At 37.9% G+C, this 10,005-nt stretch overlaps 1 protein-coding gene across 10 annotated transcripts in view; it reads right to left on the minus strand.

Moving 5' to 3' along the window:
- Nucleotides 1–2,820, minus strand: part of LOC129721276 (uncharacterized) — an 89,709-nt gene extending 86,889 nt beyond the window's left edge. The window contains exon 1 of one of the 10 annotated variants that reach the window (XM_055673663.1): nt 2,715–2,820. The gene's annotated coding sequence lies outside the window, so the exon portion shown is untranslated. Of the gene's footprint in view, nt 1–1,616; nt 1,661–2,144; nt 2,294–2,509; nt 2,531–2,616 lie in introns of those variants that run through there. The other 9 variants (XM_055673662.1, XM_055673667.1, XM_055673664.1 and 6 more) reach the window with 9 other exon arrangements.
- Between the last annotated feature and the right edge of the window lie 7,185 nt (nt 2,821–10,005).

Genomic DNA, 10,005 nt, shown 5'->3' on the forward strand with positions numbered 1-10,005 from the left:
TGTTCATTCGTTAGAAAAATGCAATCACCATGTTTAAGGACTGGAATGGGCTTCGAAGGTTTCTTAAGAACCTTCGAAAGCTTCCAAAAAGGTTTTGAATAAGGTTTTAGTTGTTCAACTTCTCTCATGAGATTCTCATTTCGCAAGAGAGTGAATCTATGTTTAATTTCCTTTTGTAATTCTTGAAAAATAATTTTCAAAGCAGGATCACGATCCGTATGGTCTTCAAATGTATAAGAAGTTGAAGTTCACTGTCAATAATTGGTGCATTAAATTTCACTCGAGCCTTAGGAACTGATGAATTCCGGGCATTGAGTATTAATAATTTAACGAATTTTCTTTTTTTCTTTTAGTTTTGTAAACTTTTTTTTCAGTTTTTTTTCAATTTTTCAATCTTACATAAGATTCTTTTGAATCCCCCTCTCCCTCTTCGTAAGCATTCGTAAGAAATTTGGATACCCCCCCTCCCCCTAAACCCTTACGTAATTTGTGGATGACCCCTTTCCTGTATAGTTTTCACAGGAACACGACGAAATTATCAATTCGAAATCAAAATACACTAAAGTCGTTTTTTACACGAGGGATACGTGCCGCATGAAAGGAAACCGCGTAAATTCCAGAATCCGTGTAAAAAACCGCGTAAAAAGCGACATTAGTGTATACTCATTTGTCGGAAAATACAATTTCTGGTAAAACTGCTACCTAAAATTGATATACGTTTTAGATTCTAGAAAGTAATCTTTGCTAGGGACACCAAAATTCACAGAAATGGTTAATAAGCTATTATCTTTCATTTTTTCCCAGTTTGAACTCTAGGGCAAAACCTGTGTTTACCTAGTATAATGCAACGAATTCACTACAAAGTGTGGAAAGATGCAACACTCAGCTGGAATGTTTATGACATCGATTTGCTGGGACTTACACGGGGTAATATGCATTGACTATCAGAGATGGAAGCGAAGGATGAAATCTTAAAACTAAATATCCTCATATACAATAATATGAAAAAAATGAAAAATTGCGGAATTGCTGGAATTGCTTCACTTGCACGCTAGAGAGAGTCAAACAGCTAAGTATGGTTTTGTTTTTATCATTGTAGGTGTTGTTCATGCTCAGTGTGTTTTCGTTTGTTTAAAATGAAGGTCGGGAAATAGAGCACATCTTTCGGATCCTTGGATAGTATCCAAAATCGGATATGGCGAGACACTATACGACGGAGGGACATAAAAAATCCACGATTTACATTATAGTCGCTCGGTTCCAAGGTGGAGGGCCAATGGCCAACAATGAAACCCCGGGCCGACGGAGCGAAATAAGCGCCGTCAAGCGAACAAAATTGAAAGCTGCAGCCAAAGCAAGATTTTCGCCAGCACCTAGAATCCAGGCAGAAGCACATGGCGAATCATCTGCTGGAAATCGCAAGAAAGTGTCCCAGTTGGTATACGAAAATAATTGGGAAGCCACTACATCCTACAACTTAGATCCCGTATCATCGGATGTGCCAAAACGTGGAACGCAAGGTGGTCCAGAGCATGAAGTTGGTGGATGTGATTTAATTTAGAGACTTTTCAAAAAAAAAAAAAAACGAATTTGATTCCAGTTTTGCCGACAATTACCACTCACTTGAAGAATTGAAATAACACTCTCAATAGTAATTCTTGCTGTCACCTGTTGCAAATTGAGAACACGATTATGTAAATGAACATTAGCCTAATCAGTGTTTAAGCTGTAGCTACAACCACTTTGTGTGATTAACTAATTTCAAAAACCCGTTTCGAACACATTAGTAGCACACAGCAGTAGTGACTTGGTCGAAAAAGCACTCCAATCCTAGCATATTTCGAATAATAATTACATCCCGAAAAGGCCAACTGGTAAGTACGATGGCGCTACAGTAAATCGGATACAGTTGCTCTCCAGAAATGATTAATGAATTTTCTCAGGCCGTTCACATTAAATTAATTTCCATTTAACATTATCCCAAACATTACGCACGCTGGGCGGCTCCTGCAGGGTCCACGCTGAGTTTACTCTGCACGCCTCAATGCGTTACAGTGAAAAAGTAGTAAATTCTAGCTCCGAAAGGTGGAAGGAATGACTGCAAGCGGCAGCTACTCGCACGGCTAATGCTCATGCTCACTTACTGCAGTAAACTTTTTTTTATATCTGCTGTGGTGGATCTATACTAACAATATCCGTTCGATTTATCCGTGCACACTATGAAAGTCATTATGCCGTAAGTCAAACACTTCGAAGAACCGAAAAACTTCTTTTTTGTTTTGCGTGCAGGTGTGGCTACAAAAATGAACAAATTAGCTTCATTGCACTGCATGCATTCCAAACTGAACTGTAGGCACAATCTTAGTGTCCCTTAATGTGCCATCCTCCGAGCCAAGTTAGCTACATACACTAGCTCGAATGTAAATAAACATATGTTGTACAGAGCCACACAACCACTGACTGATAAAAACAGGTCGCCACGAAAGGGAGGGGATGAACTTTTCCTCACTGTGAACTTGAGGTTCCTATTAGCATGTCCGAGGTTGGGGAGGATTTCCCAAATATGAACCAGAAGCAAAGCGCTATTCCGAGGGCAATTCTTTAGCAATCATTTACACATCTTTCAGCACCCGTGTTTCACAGCATCTGAGTGAAACATGCTTCTGCTCGGCCACTTTCAATCATTTCCAAACTTTTTCTGTTTGCACACACACCAACTTCTGCAGGCCCAATACCATCAGTAGCACAGGAAGACAGCACTGAAGAAGAAACGAAAATGGTCACTTTTCCCGAACACGTCTGTGATGCGTGGCGTCCCGTATAGAACTGAACGTGGAAAACTTCGTGCGAGATGGTGTCAGCCAGGAAAATGGGAAAATAGCGGGAGAAATCTTTAACCACTTCACACACAACATGGAGAGGCATGATGCCCGTGCAGTGATGGGCAGTTCGAATGCTCTCACCGATACTTAAGTTGCTGCTTCTAGTTGAGTGAATAAAATGTTGAATGTCGCATGAAACTTGCAATTTAGATAAAACAACATTGATTTACTTGCACAATCAATACCAGGTTCTAGTGTTCTAGCTTTCTAGTTCCAATAATTCGTCCGCTACTGTATATCTATATATAAGCCTCAGTAGTGTGCATACTTGTTAGATTATGTGAGAGTGTGTAACCTTTGGTACGATCCGACGCGCGCTCCTCTCTACAGGATGAGTGAACGAGCTCTGAACTTGAATCTTTGTTGTCTAACGCTCTGCCGTTCTTGAGGCAGCTCCCGAACTACCTCCCAACGCTCCTGGGGGGTCAATGGGGGATGCATAAGCTGTGTAGCTTACGACGAGTGGCACCCACAGGCTGTTTGAATAATGGTTCACATAATTGCTCGCAGTTCATCGGCTGTTTCCATGTAAACTGGATATATGTATATCGTATATGTCTACATATTCTGAATGCAAGGAAGATTTTCGTTTTTTTTTTAACGAGAAGCTAATGCTACTCGATATTTCATCCCTACGCATAAACAATCATGTAAACAAGTTTGGATTAGGAGTCAAACTTTTTCGGTTTTTTTTTTTGAAACATGAAAAGAAATGTCTGAACAATCATCACTGCTTTTTATGTTTCTGTTATTTTTAACTGAAAAAACCGCACCAGCCTTCTCTGAAATTTACCGTACTATGCCACTAGAATTGTTTGCTTGTTTAACCGATGGAATTGTTCGTGGTACAGTACATTTACTTTACACCGATTAGCATCGAGAAATCAGAGTCAAAGATTCTTCATTCGCGGAAAACAATGACCTAATTTCATCGGAATCTAAAGATTTCTAAGAAAAGTTTGCTCCACTTATAGTTTGGCAACTTCTTTTGACATAGGACTACGTCATATATTGGTAAGATTTTAAATAAAATTTCAGGTTTTAAAGCGTATTATAAATACAAAATAAGTTTTATGAGGGTCTCTAAGAGTGTCATGAAACATAAATTGTTACTTGGGATATCATACGGTGAAAAGTGTAACGAAAAATATATTTACCTTATTGTCGCTTTTTGATTTGCATATAACTTTACTATCGCTGAATATATTGCGTATAAATTTAATATATTATATACCCAACAAACAATTTTGTTGATTTATAGCTTGTTAAGCTGCTATTAGACGGGTTTCGGCTGAGCTAAAGCTTAACAAGCTGATATACAATAAAAATTTTCGCTGGGTATGGTATGATAATATAAAGGCACATTCGTATCTTGCCAACCTTCGTAGCAATTTTTTGCAATTTGCATTTGAACCAGTTTATCCAGTGTATTCAACGAGGAAAGGCTTTTTATAACTGAACATTGTTACCTAAACAGCTTCACAGTATTAAATAATCATACATTTCAATCTATGAAACAATCTTGAAATTGTTGCTGTAACCATATAATGGTTTTCTAGATCGAACTCAGCTATTGGTCGGTTAAACACCACCACTATATCTTGTGATTACCCTTTTCTGTTTCAGGACGCCATTGAATACCATTCTTCTAATAACCCATTCACACTACAAGATACGTGATATTACGTGATATCCGCTATAGTGTGAACAAGGCATAAGATTAGCCATAACCTTTGCTGCCGTAGGTCAGAATTTCGACTTAGGCCTCCCGCCATCGCGGACGACACTGATATAATTGGTGTTAACCGTAGAGCTGTTGAGGAGGCCTTTACGGCTCTCAGGAGGGAAGCTACGAGAATTCGACTCACCATAAACACTGCCGAAACGAAGTAGATGGTGGCTGGCAGAGAGCGTGATAGTTCTGCGAATGTTGGTGCTGCGGTGGAGATGGATGGGGATACCACAGACTAACAGACGTAACACTGGAACCTAGCTCCATGGCCACAAAAAACGATTATTTCAAATTTCCAATCGGATAACAGTCGTCGCGCGAAAACGTCGTCTGCGGCGCTGTCATGCAATCTCATACATATTTTGTAGTTCCTTGTTTGACAAATGCAGTAACGCTGGCGCTGATGTCGAAATACATGACGCAGCGCGAACACGACAGCAGATGGTGCTAGTGTTACTAACGTAAAGTACTGGAATCATTCAAACGATGATTTTATTGAAAATTTGTTCGACGTGTTATGTCTGTTAGTCCGTGAGGAAACTTTTGACCACTACTTCTAAACGAAATTCGAAGCTCAAGTTTTCCCATACAAATCATTGCCACCCTATTGTATAGTCTCTATATTAAGGTATGTTTAGACTATCTGATTTTTTCATCTGATTCGAGCTGATTGCTCGAAAATATATCGAATTCAATGTTGGTTTACGTTTACACCTTTTAGATATTGTGATTCGACACGACATGCCGTTCAATATGTCGAATGGAATAGGAACGTTTCTATTTTCAGTTCGACTCCAAGAACATAGCAACCTTTGATTTTTTTCAATTTTTTGTTTCGGCTCTCCATAACAAACATCATTCTCGTTTTTTGTGTGCTGGCGAATATTGAAATGGAGAAAGGAATTCATTTGACATTCATTTGGCAGTTCTTCCTTTCGACTTGTGCAAGCAGTGTGAACACCGCCATACAAACAGGTTCGACAAAGTATGTCGAACGGTTAATCGGGCAGACTTTCGATTACTGCAGTGGTCAAAATCAGACCGACATGTCTAATAGTCTAAACGTACCTTTAGTAGGAATAGTAGATGCTCAACTGTTTATCGACTACAGAAGAGCTAAATTTAATTTGGCTACGGAAACCAAAACCAACCAAACGAATCAAATCTAAACATATAAAAATGCTGCTCTGTCTGTCTGATCCATATAGGCTTTGAAACTATTGAACCAATTGGCGTGAAATTTTGTATAAAGGGGTTTTAGGGGCCGAGAAAGGTGACTAAGATAGTCCGAGACCCCTCCCTCTTCTGGAAGGGAGGGGTCGCATACAAATGAAACACCAATTTATGTACATTTCAAAAACTATAACCAATCAAATGGAACCAAATTTGGCATGTGAATGTTTTCAGGTGTATTAAATATCTCCATATTGGTTATCAATATAGGGAGGGGTCCCATACAAATGAAATACAAATTTCTGCACATCTCAAGACCTAACCAAGTAAATGGATCCAAATTTGACAGGTGGGTGTTTTTAGGGGTAACAAATATGTACACAAATGAAACACATTTCGCACAGCTCGAGAACCAATCAAGCAAACACAACCAAATTTGGTACGTGAATGTTTTTAGAGGTAACGAATATGTCCATAATGGTTCGACACCCCTCCCTCTTCTGTGAAGGAGGAGTTCCAAACAAACAAAACACAAATTTCGGCACATCTCGAGAACTAACCAACTAAATGGAACCAAATTTGGCAGGTGAATGTTTTTAGGGGTAACAAATATATCCATAATGGTTTGACATCCATACAAATAAAACACAAATTTCGCTCAACTCGAGAACCAATCAAGCTAATACAACTAAGTTTAGCAGGCGAATGTTTTTGGGGGTAATAAATATGTCCATAATGTATTGACACCCCTCCTTCCTCTGGCAGGGAGGGGTTCCACACGAATGAAACACAAATTGCTGCACATCTTGAGAAATAATCAAGTAAATGGAACCAAATTTGATATGTAGAGGTTTTGAGAGCAAGAAAAAAATTCATGGTGGTTCGGCACCCCTCCCACTTCTTGATGGTAGGGCTCTTATACAAATCAAACACAAATTTAAATAGTGGTTTGCGACTCCCCCAGAATGAGATGAGGGGAGACCATACATACTAAACAGATATTTCAACCAGGTTTTCCGAAAAACAGCCTAAAATGATTGGGTCGATGCACAGGAGCCAAAACTCGATTCCAGGCGCCATTGTTAAATTTAAGATGGAAACTTCCGGTTTCTATCCGGAAAATGTCTCCAAACACCATTTCAAAATCCAAGATGGCGACTTCCGGTTTCTGAAAAACAGCGGCAAATGACCAAATGCCACCTAATATGGGTATTTCCGGAATTGTTATGATGCACTGAAACCACAAATCGACCTCAGACAACATTTTAAATTGTAAGATGGCAATTTCCGGTTTCTGGAAAACAGCCAAAAAATGGCCGATTTCCACCCAAATCTGTATCTCCACAACCAGAATGATGCCCAGCAGCTAAAAATCGATCACAGACACCATTTTGAATTCAAAGATGGCGACTTCTGGTGGCTGGTAAACAGCCGAAAATGATCAAATACCATTCAATATGAATGTTTTTGGAGCCAGAATGACACCCAGAGGTCAGAAATTGATCTCAACGAGCAATTTTGTTGATTTACAGCTTAATAAGCTATTATTCAGTGGATTTCGGTTGAACTATAGTTTAACAAGCCGTTATACAACAAAATTGTTTGTTGGGATTTCACATGCCATTTTGAAGTCCAAGATGACGACCAAATACCACCCAATATGAGTATTTCCGGAACCAGAATGATGCAAGTAGCTGAAAATTTAACCTCAGACACCGTTATGAATGGTAAGATAGCAACTTCCGGTTTCTGAAAAATAGCCAAAAATGGTCGATTCCCATATAATATGAGTATCTTTGGAACCAGAATGATACACAAGAGCTAGAATCGACCACAGACACCATTTTGAATTCAACATTCCAAATAATATTTATTTTTCTACATATCGTTAGCAAAGTGACCTTTTACATGCCATTTTGAAATCCAGGATGGTTACTTCCGGTTTCTGGAAAACTGCCGAAAATGACCGAATAACATCCAAATGGATGACGCTCAGGGCCCAGAAATTGTCTCCAAATGCCATTTTAAAATCCAAGATGGCGACTTCCGGTTTCTAAACACAGTCTAAAGTGACCAAATACCACCCAATATGGGTATCACCGGAATCAGAATGATGCAAGGAGCTAAAAATTGACCTCAGACACCATTTTGAGTTGTTAGATGGCAATTTCTGGGAAACAGCCGAAAATAACCGAATACTACTACATATGGATATTTCCGTAATCGAAATGATGTAATGAAGCCAAGCATTGACCCTGGACAACATTTTAAATTCGAAGATGACAACTTTTAGTTTCTGGAAAACAACGAATATAACTGAAATGCACCCAGTATGGGTATTTCCGGAATAGAGGTGATGTACGAAAACCAAAAGTCGAGGATGTTGTCATTCCGATAAAACCAATCATTTCAAACGATATAAACAAATCGCAAGGAATAAATGAATTTGAAATGTTTAAAATTATTAAATGAAGAACTAAAATAGGTGGGACGAAGTTTGCCGGGTCAGCTATTTGAACATAAAATGCTTTTCACACGGTTTTAAATAGTTTTTGTTTATTCAGAAACCGCGGCCCATTAAAAAATGAAAATTCTGAAGGGGCTACTGTAAGTTTTTGACATTTCAGCCGCTAAATAAACGTCACATCGGGTGATCAGAATCAAAACATTTCTTACCACAAATCTCGAGGAACATTTCAAAAGGTCCTATCTGACATTTGTAAACAAAACCCAATTTATGCGTATTCATTTAGAAGAGCTTCTTGTCTTTAAGCTTAGTGAAAAAAAAATTGTTTTTGATTTTTATAAAAAAAAATTATAGTATCCGAAAAAAAGTCCAATTTGAAAAGCAACACAATATCGCACAGCTTTCTGATTGGACCTTTTTACCTACTAGTAGGCCAATCTGTTATTCGAATAAAAACTTTGACAGATACAGATTGGACCTCTCATTTTAAACTGTTGCAAAACATGTTAAAATTCTTTATCAGTGAAATGAAGTGCAGAAGAGAAAAAATGAAGTTAGCTTCAGTCGTTGCTCGGTAAGTTGGAGAATTATTTCGGAATTACTTAAGTTATTTGTGATACTTTGTTTTGCTAGATGTCGCCGAGAGAATTGATTTGCGTCTTCGAAGTCCAAAGACCAGAAATCGCATGAAAATTTTTTATCGCGGTTTTAGTATGAGAGTATGTGATCTCTCCATGCAATCAACTGATTTGGAAGGCAAAGTTTAATACATATCATAATTTATGTAAAGTTATAAATTGAAACTAACTATACGATTACAGATTGTGAATCGTCATTCGAGGCTCAGTATCAACATCGACCATGTCACTACCGTCCTACTAATGGAGGTTGTCCGCACGACGGTATAGGGACATATAACTGTTCACCTTCTTGCCTCCATAAGATTGGTTCTTGTGATTGTGCATATAGTCACGAGTATAGTAAATTACGCATTACCTAGACGAATTCGGTAAATCTAGTTTATTCTTGTTTATTGTTATATACTAGATAGTACATTATTATTTTTAATATGATTCTAGATGGAAATTTGGCATTGGAAACTACGCACTGATCTCGAACATCTCGCCGTCATCGTTGTTTTTTCTCTCACGATATTTCATATTAATAAATAAATATAACATTCACTGTTTTGTTACCGTTTCTTTGTTTTTTTTTTAATCATTTAATTATTTTAAATATTTATACATCTCTAATCCTCTTGTATGAGCTTCCATTTATCATTTTCCTTCTTGACCCCTACTTCATCTTCTACGGTCTTTTCAGCGACGACTAAACTCTCATCACCTGCCATCATGTGGCTAATGGATTCCTATTTTGATACACAAAAGAATTTGATGTAAGAATAATGCTCGTTAGAAAATGAAACCTCCATGAAAATATATTGATAATATTTTTATGGAAATGTATCTAGAATTCGAATATCCTATGACAATCATTTCGTATTATTGTTGATCATAATAATAAATTGGTTCTTGTCGAGCCTTTGTAGTCATTGAATCAAAGGTCCAATGTGTTACCAATTTTAACTACTAGACCTATTAGGTAGGTCCTGTGTGATAATGAAAACAACATAGGTCCTATGTAACAAAAACATCAATAAAACCTGAAAAAAAGGTTAAAAACGTTAAAAAAGGCACTGGAGGTGAAGACGACGGTCTTTCACTACAATAAAGATCATATACGTAATTAAA

Source organism: Wyeomyia smithii, chromosome 2, assembly GCF_029784165.1.
Source record: "Wyeomyia smithii strain HCP4-BCI-WySm-NY-G18 chromosome 2, ASM2978416v1, whole genome shotgun sequence".
Lineage (NCBI taxonomy): Eukaryota > Metazoa > Arthropoda > Insecta > Diptera > Culicidae > Wyeomyia > Wyeomyia smithii.